The sequence below is a fragment of the Crinia signifera genome, chromosome 3 (genome assembly GCF_055691185.1).
Source record: "Crinia signifera chromosome 3, ASM5569118v1, whole genome shotgun sequence".
Classification (NCBI taxonomy): Eukaryota; Metazoa; Chordata; class Amphibia; order Anura; family Myobatrachidae; genus Crinia; species Crinia signifera.
Window position 1 is genome coordinate 337,077,296 of NC_139219.1, and position 22,862 is coordinate 337,100,157.

General features: G+C 38.4%; 9 non-coding genes across 9 annotated transcripts; 1 reads left to right on the top strand and 8 right to left on the bottom strand.

Moving 5' to 3' along the window:
- Positions 1-466: 466 nt before the first annotated feature.
- On the bottom strand, positions 467-540 carry TRNAN-GUU (transfer RNA asparagine (anticodon GUU)). The gene has a single exon. It is a non-coding gene; the product is annotated as a tRNA-Asn (tRNA).
- Positions 541-1,425: 885 nt separating this feature from the next.
- On the bottom strand, positions 1,426-1,499 carry TRNAN-GUU (transfer RNA asparagine (anticodon GUU)). Its single transcript has one exon. It is a non-coding gene; the product is annotated as a tRNA-Asn (tRNA).
- Positions 1,500-2,384: 885 nt separating this feature from the next.
- TRNAN-GUU (transfer RNA asparagine (anticodon GUU)) lies at positions 2,385-2,458 on the bottom strand. The gene has a single exon. It is a non-coding gene; the product is annotated as a tRNA-Asn (tRNA).
- A 4,696-nt stretch (positions 2,459-7,154) lies between these two features.
- Positions 7,155-7,228, bottom strand: TRNAN-GUU (transfer RNA asparagine (anticodon GUU)). Its single transcript has one exon. It is a non-coding gene; the product is annotated as a tRNA-Asn (tRNA).
- A 1,831-nt stretch (positions 7,229-9,059) lies between these two features.
- On the bottom strand, positions 9,060-9,133 carry TRNAN-GUU (transfer RNA asparagine (anticodon GUU)). Its single transcript has one exon. It is a non-coding gene; the product is annotated as a tRNA-Asn (tRNA).
- Positions 9,134-10,018: 885 nt separating this feature from the next.
- On the bottom strand, positions 10,019-10,092 carry TRNAN-GUU (transfer RNA asparagine (anticodon GUU)). Its single transcript has one exon. It is a non-coding gene; the product is annotated as a tRNA-Asn (tRNA).
- A 1,133-nt stretch (positions 10,093-11,225) lies between these two features.
- On the top strand, positions 11,226-11,297 carry TRNAM-CAU (transfer RNA methionine (anticodon CAU)). The gene has a single exon. It is a non-coding gene; the product is annotated as a tRNA-Met (tRNA).
- Positions 11,298-13,840: 2,543 nt separating this feature from the next.
- On the bottom strand, positions 13,841-13,914 carry TRNAI-GAU (transfer RNA isoleucine (anticodon GAU)). The gene has a single exon. It is a non-coding gene; the product is annotated as a tRNA-Ile (tRNA).
- A 5,610-nt stretch (positions 13,915-19,524) lies between these two features.
- Positions 19,525-19,598, bottom strand: TRNAN-GUU (transfer RNA asparagine (anticodon GUU)). The gene has a single exon. It is a non-coding gene; the product is annotated as a tRNA-Asn (tRNA).
- Positions 19,599-22,862: the final 3,264 nt, after the last annotated feature.

Sequence of the window (22,862 nt, forward strand, 5' to 3'; positions counted from 1 at the left end):
CCTAAAAACTTACCTAATTAACTACTTTTAAGAGGAATTATATCAGAGAAGTCTAGATATACTGCATAACAAGAGGTGGTTTTATTTTTTAACTTGTCTACCTAAGGTTCTTCAAAATATGATCACAAGGTCAAAAATATCCCTGGGTGGGATTAAACCACAAACCTTTGAGATAGAAACCAAATGTGCTGACTGTTTGTTTCAAGTCAACAAAATAAGACTAGATTCAAGTTAGTACCATAAAAAAATTCCTAGACATAGATTTAATAGTCATTATTTTAAAGAGCTTTTGTAAGATTCTTTATCTACTGAAGAACAGAGGATAAACATTGGTACTTTCTGATGAAGAGTGAAGCTTTCAGGAGCTTCTGTGACTTAAGATCAGGAACACTATACCACAAGAGGTGATTTAATGTTTTAACTTGTCAACATCTAGTTCTCCAAAATGTGACCAAAAAGTTGATTACGTCCCTGGGTGGGATTGAACCACCAACCTTTCGGTTAACAGCCGAACGCGCTAACCGATTGCGCCACAGAGACCCCTCTAAAGTTGTATCAAATTAGTGATCTAAAAATGATTTATTGAAATATGTGTAAAAGGCCAACATCTGGAGATCTTTTGTAAAACTCTTCCTCCATTGAAGAACAAAAAAACAAATTGGTACTTTCTTGTCAAGAGGTAAGCTTTCAGGAGCTGAAGCTGTTTATATGATTAGCAGAGTGGCGCAGCAGAAGCGTGCTGGGCCCATAACCCAGAGGTCGATGGATCGAAACCATCCTCTGCTATCTTTGTTTTTTTATAATTATTTGTTGATTAAACCAATACAAAACTGAGATTAATATTTTGGCTCAGTTCTATCTTTTTTATTATGTTAAAAAAGAGATTTAGTAAAACTGTTCATCCATTAAAGAACAAAGAAACACATTGGTACAAACACTAAAATGTGCTTCAATAGTTTCCTAAAAACTTACCTAATTAACTACTTTTAAGAGGAATTATATCAGAGAAGTCTAGATATACTGCATAACAAGAGGTGGTTTTATTTTTTAACTTGTCTACCTAAGGTTCTTCAAAATATGATCACAAGGTCAAAAATATCCCTGGGTGGGATTAAACCACAAACCTTTGAGATAGAAACCAAATGTGCTGACTGTTTGTTTCAAGTCAACAAAATAAGACTAGATTCAAGTTAGTACCATAAAAAAATTCCTAGACATAGATTTAATAGTCATTATTTTAAAGAGCTTTTGTAAGATTCTTTATCTACTGAAGAACAGAGGAGAAACATTTATACTTTCTGATGAAGAGTGAAGCTTTCAGGAGCTTCTGTGACTTAAGATCAGGAACACTATACCACAAGAGGTGATTTAATGTTTTAACTTGTCAACATCTAGTTCTCCAAAATGTGACCAAAAAGTTGATTACGTCCCTGGGTGGGATTGAACCACCAACCTTTCGGTTAACAGCCGAACGCGCTAACCGATTGCGCCACAGAGACCCCTCTAAAGTTGTATCAAATTAGTGATCTAAAAATGATTTATTGAAATATGTGTAAAAGGCCAACATCTGGAGATCTTTTGTAAAACTCTTCCTCCATTGAAGAACAAAAAAACAAATTGGTACTTTCTTGTCAAGAGGTAAGCTTTCAGGAGCTGAAGCTGTTTATATGATTAGCAGAGTGGCGCAGCGGAAGCGTGCTGGGCCCATAACCCAGAGGTCGATGGATCGAAACCATCCTCTGCTATCTTTGTTTTTTTATAATTATTTGTTGATTAAACCAATACAAAACTGAGATTAATATTTTGGCTCAGTTCTATCTTTTTTATTATGTTAAAAAAGAGATTTAGTAAAACTGTTCATCCATTAAAGAACAAAGAAACACATTGGTACAAACACTAAAATGTGCTTCAATGGTTTCCTAAAAACTTACGTAATTAACTACTTTTAAGAGGAATTGTATCAGAGAAGTCTAGATATACTGGATAACAAGAGGTGGTTTTATGTTTTAACTTGTCTACCTAAGGTTCTTCAAAATATGATCACACGGTCAAAAATATCCCTGGGTGGGATTAAACCACAAACCTTTGAGATAGAAACCAAATGTGCTGACTGATTGTTCCAAGTCAACAAAATAAGACTAGATTCAAGTTAGTACCATAAAAAAATTCCTAGACATAGATTTAATAGTCATTATTTTAAAGAGCTTTTGTAAGATTCTTTATCTACTGAAGAACAGAGGAGAAACATTGGTACTTTCTGATGAAGAGTGAAGCTTTCAGGAGCTTCTGTGACTTAAGATCAGGAACACTATACCACAAGAGGTGATTTAATGTTTTAACTTGTCAACATCTAGTTCTCCAAAATGTGACCAAAAAGTCGGTTACGTCCCTGGGTGGGATTGAACCACCAACCTTTCGGTTAACAGCCGAACGCGCTAACCGATTGCGCCACAGAGACCCCTCTAAAGTTGTATTAAATTAGTGATCTAAAAATGATTTATTGAAATATGTGTAAAAGGCCAACATCTGGAGATCTTTTGTAAAACTCTTCCTCCATTGAAGAACAAAAAAACAAATTGGTACTTTCTTGTCAAGAGGTAAGCTTTAAGGAGCTGAAGCTGTTTATATGATTAGCAGAGTGGCGCAGCGGAAGCGTGCTGGGCCCATAACCCAGAGGTCGATGGATCGAAACCATCCTCTGCTATCTTTGTTTTTTTATAAATATTTGTTGATTAAACCAATACAAAACTGAGATTAATATTTTGGCTCAGTTCTATCTTTTTTTATTATGTTAATAAAGAGATTTAGTAAAACTGTTCATCCATTAAAGAACAAAGAAACACATTGTTACAAACAGTAAAATGTGCTTCAATGGTTTCCTAAAAACTTACCTAATTAACTACTTTTAAGAGGAATTGTATCAGAGAAGTCTAGATATACTGCATAACAAGAGGTGGTTTTATGTTTTAACTTGTCTACCTAAGGTTCTTCAAAATATGATCACAAGGTCAAAAATATCCCTTGGTGGGATTAAACCACAAACCTTTGAGATAGAAACCAAATGTGCTGACTGATTGTTCCAAGTCAACAAAATAAGACTAGATTCAAGTTAGTACCATAAAAAAAATCCTAGACATAGATTTAATAGTCATTATTTTAAAGAGCTTTTGTAAGATTCTTTATCTACTGAAGAACAGAGGAGAAACATTGGTAGTTTCTGATGAAGAGTGAAGCTTTCAGGAGCTTCTGTGACTTAAGATCAGGAACACTATACCACAAGAGGTGATTTAATGTTTTAACTTGTCAACATCTAGTTCTCCAAAATGTGACCAAAAAGTCGATTACGTCCCTGGGTGGGATTGAACCACCAACCTTTCGGTTAACAGCCGAACGCGCCAGAGACCCCTCTAAAGTTGTATAAAATTAGTGATCTAAAAATGATTTATTGAAATATGTGTAAAATGCCAACATCTGGAGATCTTTTGTAAAACTCTTCCTCCGTTGAAGAACAAAAAAACAAATTGGTACTTTCTTGTCAAGAGGTAAGCTTTCAGGAGCTGAAGCTGTTTATATGATTAGCAGAGTGGCGCAGCGGAAACGTGCTGGGCCCATAACCCAGAGGTCGATGGATCGAAACCATCCTCTGCTATCTTTGTTTTTTTATAATTATTTGTTGATTAAACCAATACAAAACTGAGATTAATATTTTGGCTCAGTTCTATCTTTTTTATTATGTTAAAAAAGAGATTTAGTAAAACTGTTCATCCATTAAAGAACAAAGAAACACATTGGTACAAACACTAAAATGTGCTTCAATGGTTTCCTAAAAACTTACCTAATTAACTACTTTTAAGAGGAATTGTATCAGAGAAGTCTAGATATACTGCATAACAAGAGGTGGTTTTATGTTTTAACTTGTCTACCTAAGGTTCTTCAAAATATGATCACAAGGTCAAAAATATCCCTGGGTGGGATTAAACCACAAACCTTTGAGATAGAAACCAAATGTGCTGACTGATTGTTCCAAGTCAACAAAATAAGACTAGATTCAAGTTAGTACCATAAAAAAATTCCTAGACATAGATTTAATAGTCATTATTTTAAAGAGCTTTTGTACGATTCTTTATCTACTGAAGAATAGAGGAGAAACATTGGTACTTTCTGATGAAGAGTGAAGCTTTCAGGAGCTTCTGTGACTTAAGATCAGGAACACTATACCACAAGAGTTGATTTAATGTTTTAACTTGTCAACATCTAGTTCTCCAAAATGTGACCAAAAAGTCGATTACGTCCCTGTGTGGGATTGAACCACCAACCTTTCGGTTAACAGCCGAACGCGCTAACCGATTGCGCCACAGAGACCCCTCTAAAGTTGTATCAAATTAGTGATCTAAAAATGATTTATTGAAATATGTGTAAAATGCCAACATCTGGAGATCTTTTGTAAAACTCTTCCTCCGTTGAAGAACAAAAAAACAAATTGGTACTTTCTTGTCAAGAGGTAAGCTTTAAGGAGCTGAAGCTGTTTATATGATTATCAGAGTGGCGCAGCGGAAGCGTGCTGGGCCCATAACCCAGAGGTCGATGGATCGAAACCATCCTCTGCTATCTTTGTTTTTTTATAAATATTTGTTGATTAAACCAATACAAAACTGAGATTAATATTTTGGCTCAGTTCTATCTTTTTTTATTATGTTAATAAAGAGATTTAGTAAAACTGTTCATCCATTAAAGAACAAAGAAACACATTGTTACAAACAGTAAAATGTGCTTCAATGGTTTCCTAAAAACTTACCTAATTAACTACTTTTAAGAGGAATTGTATCAGAGAAGTCTAGATATACTGCATAACAAGAGGTGGTTTTATGTTTTAACTTGTCTACCTAAGGTTCTTCAAAATATGATCACAAGGTCAAAAATATCCCTTGGTGGGATTAAACCACAAACCTTTGAGATAGAAACCAAATGTGCTGACTGATTGTTCCAAGTCAACAAAATAAGACTAGATTCAAGTTAGTACCATAAAAAAAATCCTAGACATAGATTTAATAGTCATTATTTTAAAGAGCTTTTGTAAGATTCTTTATCTACTGAAGAACAGAGGAGAAACATTGGTAGTTTCTGATGAAGAGTGAAGCTTTCAGGAGCTTCTGTGACTTAAGATCAGGAACACTATACCACAAGAGGTGATTTAATGTTTTAACTTGTCAACATCTAGTTCTCCAAAATGTGACCAAAAAGTCGATTACGTCCCTGGGTGGGATTGAACCACCAACCTTTCGGTTAACAGCCGAACGCGCCACAGAGACCCCTCTAAAGTTGTATAAAATTAGTGATCTAAAAATGATTTATTGAAATATGTGTAAAATGCCAACATCTGGAGATCTTTTGTAAAACTCTTCCTCCGTTGAAGAACAAAAAAACAAATTGGTACTTTCTTGTCAAGAGGTAAGCTTTCAGGAGCTGAAGCTGTTTATATGATTAGCAGAGTGGCGCAGCGGAAACGTGCTGGGCCCATAACCCAGAGGTCGATGGATTGAAACCATCCTCTGCTATCTTTGTTTTTTTATAATTATTTGTTGATTAAACCAATACAAAACTGAGATTAATATTTTGGCTCAGTTCTATCTTTTTTATTATGTTAAAAAAGAGATTTAGTAAAACTGTTCATCCATTAAAGAACAAAGAAACACATTGGTACAAACACTAAAATGTGCTTCAATGGTTTCCTAAAAACTTACCTAATTAACTACTTTTAAGAGGAATTGTATCAGAGAAGTCTAGATATACTGCATAACAAGAGGTGGTTTTATGTTTTAACTTGTCTACCTAAGGTTCTTCAAAATATGATCACAAGGTCAAAAATATCCCTGGGTGGGATTAAACCACAAACCTTTGAGATAGAAACCAAATGTGCTGACTGATTGTTCCAAGTCAACAAAATAAGACTAGATTCAAGTTAGTACCATAAAAAAATTCCTAGACATAGATTTAATAGTCATTATTTTAAAGAGCTTTTGTACGATTCTTTATGTACTGAAGAATAGAGGAGAAACATTGGTACTTTCTGATGAAGAGTGAAGCTTTCAGGAGCTTCTGTGACTTAAGATCAGGAACACTATACCACAAGAGTTGATTTAATGTTTTAACTTGTCAACATCTAGTTCTCCAAAATGTGACCAAAAAGTCGATTACGTCCCTGTGTGGGATTGAACCACCAACCTTTCGGTTAACAGCCGAACGCGCTAACCGATTGCGCCACAGAGACCCCTCTAAAGTTGTATCAAATTAGTGATCTAAAAATGATTTATTGAAATATGTGTAAAATGCCAACATCTGGAGATCTTTTGTAAAACTCTTCCTCCGTTGAAGAACAAAAAAACAAATTGGTACTTTCTTGTCAAGAGGTAAGCTTTCAGGAGCTGAAGCTGTTTATATGATTAGCAGAGTGGCGCAGCGAAAGCGTGCTGGGCCCATAACCCAGAGGTCGATGGATCGAAACCATCCTCTGCTATCTTTGTTTTTTTATAATTATTTGTTGATTAAACCAATACAAAACTGAGATTAATATTTTGGCTCAGTTCTATCTTTTTTTATTATGTTAAAAAAGAGATTTAGTAAAACTGTTCATCCATTAAAGAACAAAAAAACACATTGGTACAAACACTAAAATGTGCTTCAATGGTTTCCTAAAAACTTACCTAATTAACTACTTTTAAGAGGAATTGTATCAGAGAAGTCTAGATATACTGCATAACAAGAGGTGGTTTTATGTTTTAACTTGTCTACCTAAGGTTCTTCAAAATATGATCACAAGGTCAAAAATATCCCTGGGTGGGATTAAACCACAAACCTTTGAGATAGAAACCAAATGTGCTGACTGATTGTTCCAAGTCAACAAAATAAGACTAGATTCAAGTTAGTACCATAAAAAAATTCCTAGACATAGATTTAATAGTCATTATTTTAAAGAGCTTTTGTACGATTCTTTATCTACTGAAGAATAGAGGAGAAACATTGGTACTTTCTGATGAAGAGTGAAGCTTTCAGGAGCTTCTGTGACTTAAGATTAGGAACACTATACCACAAGAGGTGATTTAATGTTTTAACTTGTCAACATCTAGTTCTCCAAAATGTGACCAAAAAGTCGGTTACGTCCCTGGGTGGGATTGAACCACCAACCTTTCGGTTAACAGCCAAACGCGCTAACCGATTGCGCCACAGAGACCCCTCTAAAGTTGTATCAAATTAGTGATCTAAAAATGATTTATTGAAATATGTGTAAAAGGCCAACATCTGGAGATCTTTTGTAAAACTCTTCCTCCGTTGAAGAACAAAAAAACAAATTGGTACTTTCTTGTCAAGAGGTAAGCTTTCAGGAGCTGAAGCTGTTTATATGATTAGCAGAGTGGCGCAGCGGAAACGTGCTGGGCCCATAACCCAGAGGTCGATGGATCGAAACCATCCTCTGCTATCTTTGTTTTTTTATAATTATTTGTTGATTAAACCAATACAAAACTGAGATTAATATTTTGGCTCAGTTCTATCTTTTTTATTATGTTAAAAAAGAGGTTTAGTAAAACTGTTCATCCATTAAAGAACAAAGAAACACATTGGTACAAACACTAAAATGTGCTTCAATGGTTTCCTAAAAACTTACCTAATTAACTACTTTTAAGAGGAATTGTATCAGAGAAGTCTAGATATACTGCATAACAAGAGGTGGTTTTATGTTTTAACTTGTCTACCTAAGGTTCTTCAAAATATGATCACAAGGTCAAAAATATCCCTGGGTGGGATTAAACCACAAACCTTTGAGATAGAAACCAAATGTGCTGACTGATTGTTCCAAGTCAACAAAATAAGACTAGATTCAAGTTAGTACCATAAAAAAATTCCTAGACATAGATTTAATAGTCATTATTTTAAAGAGCTTTTGTACGATTCTTTATCTACTGAAGAATAGAGGAGAAACATTGGTACTTTCTGATGAAAAATGAAGCTTTCAGGAGCTTCTGTGACTTAAGATCAGGAACACTATACCATAAGAGGTGATTTAATGTTTTAACTTGTCAACATCTAGTTCTCCAAAATGTGACCAAAAAGTCGATTACGTCCCTGGGTGGGATTGAACCACCAACCTTTTGGTTAACAGCCGAACGCGCCACAGAGACCCCTCTAAAGTTGTATCAAATTAGTGATCTAAAAATGATTTATTGAAATATGTGTAAAAGGCCAACATCTGGAGATCTTTTGTAAAACTCTTCCTCCATTGAAGAACAAAAAAACAAATCGGTACTTTCTTGTCAAGAGGTAAGCTTTCAGGAGCTGAAGCTGTTTATATGATTAGCAGAGTGGCGCAGCGGAAGCGTGCTGGGCCCATAACCCAAAGGTCGATGGATCGAAACCATCCTCTGCTATCTTTGTTTTTTTATAATTATTTGTTGATTAAACCAATACAAAACTGAGATTAATATTTTGGCTCAGTTCTATCTTTTTTATTATGTTAAAAAAGAGATTTAGTAAAACTGTTCATCCATTAAAGAACAAAGAAACACATTGGTACAAACACTAAAATGTGCTTCAATGGTTTCCTAAAAACTTACCTAATTAACTACTTTTATGAGGAATTGTATCAGAGAAGTCTAGATATACTGCATAACAAGAGGTGGTTTTATGTTTTAACTTGTCTACCTAAGGTTCTTCAAAATATGATCACAAGGTCAAAAATATCCCTGGGTGGGATTAAACCACAAACCTTTGAGATAGAAACCAAATGTGCTGACTGATTGTTCCAAGTCAACAAAATAAGACTAGATTCAAGTTAGTACCATAAAAAAATTCCTAGACATAGATTTAATAGTCATTATTTTAAAGAGCTTTTGTAAGATTCTTTATCTACTGAAGAACAGAGGAGAAACATTGATACTTTCTGATGAAGAGTGAAGCTTTCAGGAGCTTCTGTGACTTAAGATCAGGAACACTATACCACAAGAGGTGATTTAATTTTTTAACTTGTCAACATCTAGTTCTCCAAAATGTGACCAATAAGTCGATTACGTCCCTGGGTGGGATTGAACCACCAACCTTTCGGTTAACAGCCGAACGCGCTAACCGATTGCGCCACAGAGACCCCTCTAAAGTTGTATCAAATTAGTGATCTAAAAATGATTTATTGAAATATGTGTAAAAGGCCAACATCTGGAGATCTTTTGTAAAACTCTTCCTCCATTGAAGAACAAAAAATCAAATTGGTACTTTCTTGTCAAGAGGTAAGCTTTCAGGAGCTGAAGCTGTTTATATGATTAGCAGAGTGGCGCAGCGGAAGCGTGCTGGCCCCTTAACCCAGTGGTCGATGGATCGAAACCATCCTCTGCTATCTTTGTTTTTTTATAATTATTTGTTGATTAAACCAATACAAAACTGAGATTAATATTTTGGCTCAGTTCTATCTTTTTTATTATGTTAAAAAAGAGATTTAGTAAAACTGTTCATCCATTAAAGAACAAAGAAACACATTGGTACAAACACTAAAATGTGCTTCAATGGTTTCCTAAAAACTTACGTAATTAACTACTTTTAAGAGGAATTGTATCAGAGAAGTCTAGATATACTGCATAACAAGAGGTGGTTTTATGTTTTAACTTGTCTACCTAAGGTTCTTCAAAATATGATCACAAGGTCAAAAATATCCCTGGGTGGGATTAAACCACAAACCTTTGAGATAGAAACCAAATGTGCTGACTGATTGTTCCAAGTCAACAAAATAAGACTAGATTCAAGTTAGTACCATAAAAAAATTCCTAGACATAGATTTAATAGTCATTATTTTAAAGAGCTTTTGTAAGATTCTTTATCTACTGAAGAACAGAGGAGAAACATTGGTACTTTCTGATGAAGAGTGAAGCTTTCAGGAGCTTCTGTGACTTAAGATCAGGAACACTATACCACAAGAGGTGATTTAATGTTTTAACTTGTCAACATCTAGTTCTCCAAAATGTGACCAAAAAGTCGATTACGTCCCTGGGTGGGATTGAACCACCAACCTTTCGGTTAACAGCCGAACGCGCTAACCGATTGCGCCACAGAGACCCCTCTAAAGTTGTATCAAATTAGTGATCTAAAAATGATTTATTGAAATATGTGTAAAAGGCCAACATCTGGAGATCTTTTGTAAAACTCTTCCTCCATTGAAGAACAAAAAATCAAATTGGTACTTTCTTGTCAAGAGGTAAGCTTTCAGGAGCTGAAGCTGTTTATATGATTAGCAGAGTGGCGCAGCGGAAGCGTGCTGGGCCCATAACCCAGAGGTCGATGGATTGAAACCATCCTCTGCTATATTTGTTTTTTTATAATTATTTGTTGATTAAACCAATACAAAACTGAGATTAATATTTTGGCTCAGTTCTATCTTTTTTATTATGTTAAAAAAGAGATTTAGTAAAACTGTTCATCCATTAAAGAACAAAGAAACACATTGGTACAAACACTAAAATGTGCTTCAATGGTTTCCTAAAAACTTACGTAATTAACTACTTTTAAGAGCAATTGTATCAGAGAAGTCTAGATATACTGCATAACAAGAGGTGGTTTTATGTTTTAACTTGTCTACCTAAGGTTCTTCAAAATATGATCACACGGTCAAAAATATCCCTGGGTGGGATTAAACCACAAACCTTTGAGATAGAAACCAAATGTGCTGACTGATTGTTCCAAGTCAACAAAATAAGACTAGATTCAAGTTAGTACCATAAAAAAATTCCTAGACATAGATTTAATAGTCATTATTTTAAAGAGCTTTTGTAAGATTCTTTATCTACTGAAGAACAGAGGAGAAACATTGGTACTTTCTGATGAAGAGTTAAGCTTTCAGGAGCTTCTGTGACTTAAGATCAGGAACACTATACCACAAGAGGTGATTTAATGTTTTAACTTGTCAACATCTAGTTCTCCAAAATGTGACCAAAAAGTCGATTACGTCCCTGGGTGGGATTGAACCACCAACCTTTCGGTTAACAGCCGAACGCGCTAACCGATTGCGCCATAGAGACCCCTCTAAAGTTGTATCAAATTAGTGATCTAAAAATGATTTATTGAAATATGTGTAAAATGCCAACATCTGGAGATCTTTTGTAAAACTCTTCCTCCGTTGAAGAACAAAAAAACAAATTGGTACTTTCTTGTCAAGAGGTAAGCTTTCAGGAGCTGAAGCTGTTTGTATGATTAGCAGAGTGGCGCAGCGGAAGCGTGCTGGGCCCATAACCCAGAGGTCGATGGTTCGAAACCATCCTCTGCTATCTTTGTTTTTTTATAATTATTTGTTGATTAAACCAATACAAACCTGAGATTAATATTTTGGCTCAGTTCTATCTTTTTTTATTATGTTAAAAAAGAGATTTAGTAAAACTGTTCATCCATTAAAGAACAAAGAAACACATTGGTACAAACACTAAAATGTGCTTCAATGGTTTCCTAAAAACTTACGTAATTAACTACTTTTAAGAGGAATTGTATCAGAGAAGTCTAGATATACTGCATAACAAGAGGTGGTTTTATGTTTTAACTTGTCTACCTAAGGTTCTTCAAAATATGATCACACGGTCAAAAATATCCCTGGGTGGGATTAAGCCACAAATCTTTGAGATAGAAACCAAATGTGCTGACTGATTGTTCCAAGTCAACAAAATAAGACTAGATTCAAGTTAGTACCATAAAAAAATTCATAGACATAGATTTAATTGTCATTATTTTAAAGAGCTTTTGTAAGATTCTTTATCTACTGAAGAACAGAGGAGAAACATTGGTACTTTCTGATGAAGAGTGAAGCTTTCAGGAGCTTCTGTGACTTAAGATCAGGAACACTATACCACAAGAGGTGATTTAATGTTTTAACTTGTCAACATCTAGTTCTCCAAAATGTGACCAAAAAGTCGATTACGTTCCTGGGTGAGATTGAACCACCAACCTTTTGGTTAACAGCCGAACGCGCCAGAGACCCCTCTAAAGTTGTATCAAATTAGTGATCTAAAAATGATTTATTGAAATATGTGTAAATGGCCAACATCTGGAGATCTTTTGTAAAATTCTTCCTCCATTGAAGAACAAAAAAACAAATTGGTACTTTCTTGTCAAGAGGTAAGCTTTCAGGAGCTGATGCTGTTTATATGATTAGCAGAGTGGCGCAGCGGAAGCATGCTGGGCCCATAACCCAGAGGTCGATAGATCGAAACCATCCTCTGCTATCTTTGTTTTTTTATAATTATTTGTTGATTAAACCAATACAAAACTGAGATTAATATTTTGGCTCAGTTCTATCTTTTTTATTATGTTAAAAAAGAGATTTAGTAAAACTGTTCATCCATTAAAGAACAAAGAAACACATTGGTACAAACACTAAAATGTGCTTCAATGGTTTCCTAAAAACTTACGTAATTAACTACTTTTAAGAGGAATTGTATCAGAGAAGTCTAGATATACTGCATAACAAGAGGTGGTTTTATGTTTTAACTTGTCTACCTAAGGTTCTTCAAAATATGATCACACGGTCAAAAATATCCCTGGGCGGGATTAAACCACAAACCTTTGAGATAGAAACCAAATGTGCTGACTGATTGTTCCAAGTCAACAAAATAAGACTAGATTCAAGTTAGTACCATAAAAAAATTCCTAGACATAGATTTAATAGTCATTATTTTAAAGAGCTTTTGTAAGATTCTTTATCTACTGAAGAACAGAGGAGAAACATTGGTACTTTCTGATGAAGACTGAAGCTTTCAGGAGCTTCTGTGACTTAAGATCAGGAACACTATACCACAAGAGGTGATTTAATGTTTTAACTTGTCAACATCTAGTTCTCCAAAATGTGACCAAAAAGTCGATTACGTCCCTGGGTGGGATTGAACCACCAACCTTTCGGTTAACAGCCGAACGCGCTAACTGATTGCGCCACAGAGACCCCTCTAAAGTTGTATCAAATTAGTGATCTAAAAATGATTTATTGAAATATGTGTAAAATGCCAACATCTGGAGATCTTTTGTAAAACTCTTCCTCCGTTGAAGAACAAAAAAACAAATTGGTACTTTCTTGTCAAGAGGTAAGCTTTCAGGAGCTGAAGCTGTTTATATGATTAGCAGAGTGGCGCAGCGGAAGCGTGCTGGCCCCTTAACCCAGTGGTCGATGGATCGAAACCATCCTCTGCTATCTTTGTTTTTTTATAATTATTTGTTGATTAAACCAATACAAAACTGAGATTAATATTTTGGCTCAGTTCTATCTTTTTTATTATGTTAAAAAAGAGATTTAGTAAAACTGTTCATCCATTAAAGAACAAAGAAACACATTGGTACAAACACTAAAATGTGCTTCAATGGTTTCCTAAAAACTTACGTAATTAACTACTTTTAAGAGGAATTGTATCAGAGAAGTCTAGATATACTGCATAACAAGAGGTGGTTTTATGTTTTAACTTGTCTACCTAAGGTTCTTCAAAATATGATCACAAGGTCAAAAATATCCCTGGGTGGGATTAAACCACAAACCTTTGAGATAGAAACCAAATGTGCTGACTGATTGTTCCAAGTCAACAAAATAAGACTAGATTCAAGTTAGTACCATAAAAAAATTCCTAGACATAGATTTAATAGTCATTATTTTAAAGAGCTTTTGTAAGATTCTTTATCTACTGAAGAACAGAGGAGAAACATTGGTACTTTCTGATGAAGAGTGAAGCTTTCAGGAGCTTCTGTGACTTAAGATCAGGAACACTATACCACAAGAGGTGATTTAATGTTTTAACTTGTCAACATCTAGTTCTCCAAAATGTGACCAAAAAGTCGATTACGTTCCTGGGTGGGATTGAACCACCAACCTTTCGGTTATCAGCTGAACGCGCTAACCGATTGCACCACAGAGACCACTCGAAAGTAGTATCAAATTAGTGATCTAAAAATGATTTATTGAAATATGTGTAAAATGCCAACATCTGGAGATCTTTTGTAAAACTCTTCCTCAGTTGAAGAACAAAAAAAAACAAATTGGTACTTTCTTGTCAAGAGGTAAGCTTTCAGGAGCTGAAGCTGAGTATATGATTAGCAGAGTGGCGCAGCGGAAGCGTGCTGGGCCCATAACCCAGAGGTCGATGGATCGAAACCATCCTCTGCTATCTTTGTTTTTTTATAATTATTTGTTGATTAAACCAATACAAAACTGAGATTAATATTTTGGCTCAGTTCTATCTTTTTTTATTATGTTAAAAAATAGATTTAGTAAAACTGTTCATCCATTAAAGAACAAAGAAACACATTGGTACAAACACTAAAATGTGCTTCAATGGTTTCCTAAAAAACGTACCTAATTAACTACTTTTAAGAGGAATTGTATCAGAGAAGTCTAGATATACTGCATAACAAGAGGTGGTTTTATGTTTTAACTTGTCTACCTAAGGTTCTTCAAAATATGATCACAAGGTCAAAAATATCCCCGGGTGGAATTAAACCACAAACCTTTGAGATAGAAACCAAATGTGCTGACTGATTGTTCCAAGTCAACAAAATAAGACTAGATTCAAGTTAGTACCATAAAAAAATTCCTAGACATAGATTTAATAGTCATTATTTTAAAGAGCTTTTGTAAGATTCTTTATCTACTGAAGAACAGAGGAGAAACATTGGTACTTTCTGATGAAGAGTGAAGCTTTCAGGAGCTTCTGTGACTTAAGATCAGGAACACTATACCACAAGAGGTGATTTAATGTTTTAACTTGTCAACATCTAGTTCTCCAAAATGTGATCAAAAAGTCGATTACGTCCCTGGGTGGTATTGAACCACCAACCTTTCGGTTAACAGCCGAACGCGCCACAGAGACCCCTCTAAAGTTGTATCAAATTAGTGATCTAAAAATGATTTATTGAAATATGTGTAAAAGGCCAACATATGGAGATCTTTTGTAAAACTCTTCCTCCATTGAAGAACAAAAAAACAAATTGGTACTTTCTTGTCAAGAGGTAAGCTTTCAGGAGCTGAAGCTGTTTATATGATTAGCAGAGTGGCGCAGCGGAAGCGTGCTGGGCCCATAACCCAGAGGTCGATGGATCGAAACCATCCTCTGCTATCTTTGTTTTTTTATAATTATTTGTTGATTAAACCAATACAAAACTGAGATTAATATTTTGGCTCAGTTCTATCTTTTTTATTATGTTAAAAAAGAGATTTAGTAAAACTGTTCATCCATTAAAGAACAAAGAAACACATTGGTACAAACACTAAAATGTGCTTCAATGGTTTCCTAAAAACTTACGTAATTAACTACTTTTAAGAGGAATTGTATCAGAGAAGTCTAGATATACTGCATAACAAGAGGTGGTTTTATGTTTTAACTTGTCTACCTAAGGTTCTTCAAAATATGATCACACGGTCAAAAATATCCATGGGTGGGATTAAACCACAAACCTTTGAGATAGAAACCAAATGTGCTGACTGATTGTTCCAAGTCAACAAAATAAGACTAGATTCAAGTTAGTACTGTGAAGATACGGGGTTCTTCAATCACTCAGACACCGAGCAGATGAAACCAAAATATGGTTTATTTTTATCACAGCACACACATGTAGATGAAGACAGGAAAAAGATTCAAATGGTAGCATAAAAACATCCGGGTAGCAAAGTCCTTGTAGCATCACAGTCCAAATAACGAAACTATCACTTATTCCACACAGCAGTGATAGCAGATAAGTCCACACGATACCTAGACAGAGCATAACCTCTTAGTCCAGGACAGTCCATCAAATTCTCTCTCTGGCTTGTGTGCCAGTCATTTTAAAAACTTCTAAATTCCCACGCGTCTCCATACCATCAGTGGGCTTGCACTCAATCTCTATTGGTGGATTCAAGTCAGGTTTATCCCCCCTCCCAGGTACTTCTGCTGCCCCCCCCCCCTGCTGGGTCAGGCCCCAGAAAGTCTGGAAGGGGCCAGAGATATGCAGAGTAGTGTCAACACAAGATACAAAACACAGTCTGATTACATTATGTCCTGATTACCCCCTGTGAACATTTCCTGTTGATAGCAGGGGAATTGGATCACCCCCTGTGAAGATTGTCCCTCAGCTACCACCCTCCTCTGATAGCAGGAACAAAAGTATGGTAATTGGACATAACCTTTTGGTGAATTCTTTCCTGGGTATTTCCTGTCCGACCATATTTGCTTAACAGCATCTAATACTATGGTACACACAGATATGGGGGATAGAAACATCTGCAGTGAACAAGAGACCTAAAATGTACATTAATTACTGTGGAGTTCTACAGCCTAATACTATATGATCTGGAAATACACACAGACTTGGGGGATAGAAACATCTATGGAGAATAAGAGGGTACAGACGGACTAAAATAGTACATTAATTACTACACCTAATAAAATATCATAATTACAGTCTTACGGTCAGTTTGCTAACCTCACATTCCTTCCCCTACTATTTTAGTTCCTGTACCAAGTTGTTCTGGAACCAATAACAACCTGTAGTGGGATGCAGAGAATCTGAGGTTTGGATCTACCACCTGAGTCCCACAGAGTGACATCATACCAAACCCATCTTGTAAAAGGCGGCTGGTTTGCAGAAGCAGCAAGGGCAATATCACAATATAAGTTATGCATGTTAACTAACAAGTGAGTTAGCAATCCCCCATCCTCAAATGTTGGGTACCCCCCCTCTGCAACATCGTAAACTTTCACACCGGGCACACCTATAGGGTGTGCTAATATTTTTGCCTCTGGCACAATGGGGCAGGGAGCAGTTTCCACCTCACCCTCTTGCCCAAGGAACATCTGCCAAACGGCAGCCCAATATCGGAGCTCTGGCCCTGGCACTTCCGCCACTCTGTCACATCCTTCCTCCCTCAAACCCAAACTAGGGGCATGGCAATTTTCACTATAGCATTTGGTCTCAATGCCCAGGGCTGAGAAGGGACCCTCCATCAGGAACAATTCCGCTGGTGGCTGCAGGGCAAGCTGGTCCACGGCCAGTCCTACCCCCTCAAAAGCCTGGGTCTCACCTGCCGCTTCCTCTGCGCAGTCCTCAGTCTCCAGGATAACCACGTTCCCCAGCTGAATATGCTGGGCAGCCTGAAGCACGACATCATCTGCGACTGGTATGCTTGTGGCCTGGATGTTGTCATATACTCCTCTAACCACGGTGATCTCCTCCTGGACGCAGTCCTCATAGATCCCCTGGCAGCAGGTTAATAATTCTGCATCTCCCACCTCAGAAAAAGGGAAGCTGTAGTGCAGCTCCTCCCGGGGTGCCTGGCTCAGAGGCCTCACTTCCTTCACGTTGGGGATAACCTCCCCCTGCAGAGAACACTGAGCAGCTTCCTCCCTAGGATGGGGGAGAAGCAGTTGCAAACGGTGCCTTTCATCACGCCCCCTGCGACACTGATCTTGCCATGCTGGGGTATCCAGGAGCCCGCGATCAATCGCCTCTTCCTCTGCCACCACGAAGCACTCCTCCAGACACTGCAATTGTTCCCACACACTCAACTGTGCACCGAAATGGAGGATCCATGCCCGATAATCAGCAAATGCATTTGTAGGATCTCCCTGATCGTGAAGGATCTGCTGAAGGATTTCCCCGCAAGTGCAGGATTGGATGGGTATACCTCGCAGCTGACATTCTGCTATCAGCTCCTCCATACTCATTTCTTCAAGGGCAGTTAGGGGCCCCCCTGACAACGACCCTTCTCTTGCGGTAACAATTAATTCCGTGGCAGACCCCTCGGTTGTCTGCCCAGATTGCAGTAGCCCCCTTCTAGACCTTTCCTCTGGTTCTATCTGGGGCATCAATTTATTCTGGACTTGTCCTTCAGCCTCAGAATATTGTCCTCTTTGTAGCATCTGGGTAACTGTAGCAATCACTTCCTCTGTAAATTCTACAAACTCTGGCTCCCCCAGCAGATTCCACGAGGTGGCCTCACCTTTACAGTGCAGGAATGCATCCCCCAGGTAACACAACTTGTCCTGTATGCTGGATACTCTCCACCCGCTGATCATCTGCTGAGCTTCTTCCCAGTACTCCCAGATATACTGCATTTTTCTGACAATAAATAACAGATCCGGCTTCCCAGCCTGCCGATACACTGAAGAACCTCCATCCCTGAGCTCCTCTGCTTCAGGGGTCTTGAGGCATGGATTTTCTTTCCTTGGAAACATTTTCCCTTTCCACAGGAATGACACCTGCTCACTTGCTGAACATCACCTTATTGCATTTTCCGTTTCCTTACATACGGTCTGATCCTCTGTTCTCTGTGCTTTCTGTGCTCGATGGTTGGTGTCTGAATGATCCCACTGTCGCTGCCGCCAAATGTGAAGATACGGGGTTCTTCAATCACTCAGACACCGAGCAGATGAAACCAAAATATGGTTTATTTTTATCACAGCACACACATGTAGATGAAGACAGGAAAAAGATTCAAATGGTAGCATAAAAACATCCGGGTAGCAAAGTCCTTGTAGCATCACAGTCCAAATAACGAAACTATCACTTATTCCACACAGCAGTGATAGCAGATAAGTCCACACGATACCTAGACAGAGCATAACCTCTTAGTCCAGGACAGTCCATCAAATTCTCTCTCTGGCTTGTGTGCCAGTCATTTTAAAAACTTCTAAATTCCCACGCGTCTCCATACCATCAGTGGGCTTGCACTCAATCTCTATTGGTGGATTCAAGTCAGGTTTATCCCCCCTCCCAGGTACTGCTGCTGCCCCCCCCCCTGCTGGGTCAGGCCCCAGAAAGTCTGGAAGGGGCCAGAGATATGCAGAGCAGTGTCAACACAAGATACAAAACACAGTCTGATTACATTATGTCCTGATTACCCCCTGTGAACATTTCCTGTTGATAGCAGGGGAATTGGATCACCCCCTGTGAAGATTGTCCCTCAGCTACCACCCTCCTGTGATAGCAGGAACAAAAGTATGGTAATTGGACATAACCTTTTGGTGAATTCTTTCCTGGGTATTTCCTGTCCGACCATATTTGCTTAACAGCATCTAATACTATGGTACACACAGATATGGGGGATAGAAACATCTGCAGTGAACAAGAGACCTAAAATGTACATTAATTACTGTGGAGTTCTACAGCCTAATACTATATGATCTGGAAATACACACAGATTTGGGGGATAGAAACATCTATGGAGAATAAGAGGGTACAGACGGACTAAAATAGTACATTAATTACTACACCTAATAAAATATCATAATTACAGTCTTACGGTCAGTTTGCTAACCTCACAAGTACCATAAAAAAATTCCTAGACATAGATTTAATAGTCATTATTTTAAAGAGCTTTTGTAAGATTCTTTATCTACTGAAGAACAGAGGAGAAACATTGGTACTTTCTGATGAAGAGTGCAGCTTTCAGGAGCTTCTATGACTTAAGATCAGGAACACTATACCACAAGAGGTGATTTAATGTTTTAACTTGTCAACATCTAGTTCTCCAAAATGTGACCAAAAAGTCGATTACGTCCCTGGGTGGGATTGAACCACCAACCTCTCGGTTAACAGCCGAATGCGCTAACCGATTGCGCCACAGAGACCCCTCTAAAGTTGTATCAAATTAGTGATCTAAAAATGATTTATTGAAATATGTGTAAAAGGCCAACATCTGGAGATCTTTTGTAAAACTCTTCCTCCATTGAAGAACAAAAAAACAAATTGGTACTTTCTTGTCAAGAGGTAAGCTTTCAGGAGCTGAAGCTGTTTATACGATTAGCAGAGTGGCGCAGCGGAAGCGTGCTGGGCCCATAACCCAGAGGTCGATGGATCGAAACCATCCTCTGCTATCTTTGTTTTTTTTTTAATTATTTGTTGATTAAACCAATACAAAACTGAGATTAATATTTTGGCTCAGTTCTATCTTTTTTATTATGTTAAAAAAGAGATTTAGTAAAACTGTTCATCCATTAAAGAACAAAGAAACACATTGGTACAAACACTAAAATGTGCTTCAATGGTTTCCTAAAAACTTACGTAATTAACTACTTTTAAGAGGAATTGTATCAGAGAAGTCTAGATATACTGCATAACAAGAGGTGGTTTTATGTTTTAACTTGTCTACCTAAGGTTCTTCAAAATATGATCACACGGTCAAAAATATCCATGGGTGGGATTAAACCACAAACCTTTGAGATAGAAACCAAATGTGCTGACTGATTGTTCCAAGTCAACAAAATAAGACTAGATTCAAGTTAGTACTGTGAAGATACGGGGTTCTTCAATCACTCAGACACCGAGCAGATGAAACCAAAATATGGTTTATTTTTATCACAGCACACACATGTAGATGAAGACAGGAAAAAGATTCAAATGGTAGCATAAAAACATCCGGGTAGCAAAGTCCTTGTAGCATCACAGTCCAAATAACGAAACTATCACTTATTCCACACAGCAGTGATAGCAGATAAGTCCACACGATACCTAGACAGAGCATAACCTCTTAGTCCAGGACAGTCCATCAAATTCTCTCTCTGGCTTGTGTGCCAGTCATTTTAAAAACTTCTAAATTCCCACGCGTCTCCATACCATCAGTGGGCTTGCACTCAATCTCTATTGGTGGATTCAAGTCAGGTTTATCCCCCCTCCCAGGTACTTCTGCTGCCCCCCCCCCCTGCTGGGTCAGGCCCCAGAAAGTCTGGAAGGGGCCAGAGATATGCAGAGTAGTGTCAACACAAGATACAAAACACAGTCTGATTACATTATGTCCTGATTACCCCCTGTGAACATTTCCTGTTGATAGCAGGGGAATTGGATCACCCCCTGTGAAGATTGTCCCTCAGCTACCACCCTCCTGTGATAGCAGGAACAAAAGTATGGTAATTGGACATAACCTTTTGGTGAATTCTTTCCTGGGTATTTCCTGTCCGACCATATTTGCTTAACAGCATCTAATACTATGGTACACACAGATATGGGGGATAGAAACATCTGCAGTGAACAAGAGACTTAAAATGTACATTAATTACTGTGGAGTTCTACAGCCTAATACTATATGATCTGGAAATACACACAGACTTGGGGGATAGAAACATCTATGGAGAATAAGAGGGTACAGACGGACTAAAATAGTACATTAATTACTACACCTAATAAAATATCATAATTACAGTCTTACGGTCAGTTTGCTAACCTCACATTCCTTCCCCTACTATTTTAGTTCCTGTACCAAGTTGTTCTGGAACCAATAACAACCTGTAGTGGGATGCAGAGAATCTGAGGTTTGGATCTACCACCTGAGTCCCACAGAGTGACATCATACCAAACCCATCTTGTAAAAGGCGGCTGGTTTGCAGAAGCAGCAAGGGCAATATCACAATATAAGTTATGCATGTTAACTAACAAGTGAGTTAGCAATCCCCCATCCTCAAATGTTGGGTACCCCCCCTCTGCAACATCGTAAACTTTCACACCGGGCACACCTATAGGGTGTGCTAATATTTTTGCCTCTGGCACAATGGGGCAGGGAGCAGTTTCCACCTCCCCCTCTTGCCCAAGGAACATCTGCCAAACGGCAGCCCAATATCGGAGCTCTGGCCCTGGCACTTCCGCCACTCTGTCACATCCTTCCTCCCTCAAACCCAAACTAGGGGCATGGCAATTTTCACTATAGCATTTGGTCTCAATGCCCAGGGCTGAGAAGGGACCCTCCATCAGGAACAATTCCGCTGGTGGCTGCAGGGCAAGCTGGTCCACGGCCAGTCCTACCCCCTCAAAAGCCTGGGTCTCACCTGCCGCTTCCTCTGCGCAGTCCTCAGTCTCCAGGATAACCACGTTCCCCAGCTGAATATGCTGGGCAGCCTGAAGCACGACATCATCTGCGACTGGTATGCTTGTGGCCTGGATGTTGTCATATACTCCTCTAACCACGGTGATCTCCTCCTGGACGCAGTCCTCATAGATCCCCTGGCAGCAGGTTAATAATTCTGCATCTCCCACCTCAGCAAAAGGGAAGCTGTAGTGCAGCTCCTCCCGGGGTGCCTGGCTCAGAGGCCTCACTTCCTTCACGTTGGGGATAACCTCCCCCTGCAGAGAACACTGAGCAGCTTCCTCCCTAGGATGGGGGAGAAGCAGTTGCAAACGGTGCCTTTCATCACGCCCCCTGCGACACTGATCTTGCCATGCTGGGGTATCCAGGAGCCCGCGATCAATCGCCTCTTCCTCTGCCACCACGAAGCACTCCTCCAGACACTGCAATTGTTCCCACACACTCAACTGTGCACCGAAATGGAGGATCCATGCCCGATAATCAGCAAATGCATTTGTAGGATCTCCCTGATCGTGAAGGATCTGCTGAAGGATTACCCCGCGAGTGCAGGATTGGATGGGTATACCTTGCAGCTGACATTCTGCTATCAGCTCCTCCATACTCATTTCTTCAAGGGCAGTTAGGGGCCCCCCTGACAACGACCCTTCTCTTGCGGTAACAATTAATTCCGTGGCAGACCCCTCGGTTGTCTGCCCAGATTGCAGTAGCCCCCTTCTAGACCTTTCCTCTGGTTCTATCTGGGGCATCAATTTATTCTGGACTTGTCCTTCAGCCTCAGAATATTGTCCTCTTTGTAGCATCTGGGTAACTGTAGCAATCACTTCCTCTGTAAATTCTACAAACTCTGGCTCCCCCAGCAGATTCCACGAGGTGGCCTCACCTTTACAGTGCAGGAATGCATCCCCCAGGTAACACAACTTGTCCTGTATGCTGGATACTCTCCACCCGCTGATCATCTGCTGAGCTTCTTCCCAGTACTCCCAGATATACTGCATTTTTCTGACAATAAATAACAGATCCGGCTTCCCAGCCTGCCGAT